Raw genomic sequence first — 1,652 nt, 5'->3', positions numbered from 1 at the left:
ACTATTATGGTATTATTATGAATGAGTTCCTTTATGTTTGTTATTAACTGTTTTATAGATTTGGGTCTTCCCATGTTGGGTGCATAAATATTTATAATTGTTACTACTTCTTGTTGGATTATCTCCTTTACTATGATATAATGCCCTTCTTCATTTCTTGTTACAGTCTTTCTTTTAAAGTCTAGTTTGTCTGACATAAGTATTGCTACTCCATCTTTCTTTCGACATCCACTTGTGTGATAAATATTTCTCCATCCCCTCACTTTCAACTGGCAGGTACCTTAGGTCTAGAATGAGTCTCTTGTAGGCAGCATATAGATGGGTCTTATTTTTTTTTAATCCATTCTGACTCCCCATGTCTTTTGATTGGAGCACTTAGTTCATTTATATTCAGCCTAATTATAGATAAGTACTTAGTGCCATTTTATCACTTGCTTTGTCTCTTCTAGAGATTTCCTGTGTTCCTTTCCTGTCTATCTTGCTTTTGGTCTTTCCTTTCCAAAGAGCCCCATTTAATATTTCTTGCAGGGCTGGTTTAGTGGTCGCAAACTCCTTTAGTTTTTGTCTGGTAAACTCTTTATCTCCTTCTATTCTGAATGACAACCTTGCTAGATAGAGTATTCTTGGCTGCATATCTTTCCCATTCAGTGCATTGAATATATCATGCTACTCCCTTCTGGCTTGCCATGTTTCTGTTGAAAGATCTGCAGCTAGCCTTATGGGTTTTCTTTACAAATTCTTATTTAGAGCATTATATTCAAGTCTATTCATCCCTGATTTTACCACAACCTATAACAGACTTGGGAAGGTAGGAATATTGTACACTAAACAAATAGCCTAAAATTGATCAACATACCATGATTTGTGTTCAGTAAGTGGTAAATTGTCTGGAAGAATTAGGTCTAAGGAGTATCATGCCTAGCAAAGGAAAATAAGAAGACATCTTTCTCTCCAAGATGATTTTTTCCTATTACATATAAAAAAAGATTATAAGGGAATACTAAGAACAATTATATGCCAACAAAATAGATAACCTAGATGAAATGGACAAATTCCTAGAAACACACAAACTACTGATACTGACTCAAGAAGACATAGAATACCTGAACAAACCTATAGCGATAAAGTGATAGAATTTGTAAGAAAATGATTATACCTGTGATCACGTGGGAAATGCCTCAGAAATGCAAGGCTGGTTCAAAATACAAAAATAAATTAATATAACCTATATTAAGAGGATTAAGGGGGAAAACCCATATTACTGTTGATACAGAAAAATTGATGCAGAGAAAGCATGACAAAGTCCAACACCCTTTCACATTAAAAAACACTGAACAAATGAGTTCTTTCTAATTTTCTTTTTCAGAGATTTTCTGCATCTTTTTAGATGTATATTTTTCCACATGATCTAAGGGATCAGGTTGTCTAGTTCAAAAAACAACCAAATAAAGAAACCACATAAGTATATTTGTTGGGATCCTGTTAAATTGTGAAATAGGAAAAATTGATATCTTTATAAATTATTTTCTAAAAATTATTATCATGAAATATCATACATACAGCATATTTTAACATATACAGAAATAATAATAAGAAATCAACATTCATTTACCCACCCCTAGAGATACAACTAGAAGTATTACTTTTATTAT

Source organism: Ailuropoda melanoleuca, chromosome X, assembly GCF_002007445.2.
Source record: "Ailuropoda melanoleuca isolate Jingjing chromosome X, ASM200744v2, whole genome shotgun sequence".
Classification (NCBI taxonomy): domain Eukaryota; kingdom Metazoa; phylum Chordata; class Mammalia; order Carnivora; family Ursidae; genus Ailuropoda; species Ailuropoda melanoleuca.
This window is presented reverse-complemented; position numbering follows the sequence as displayed.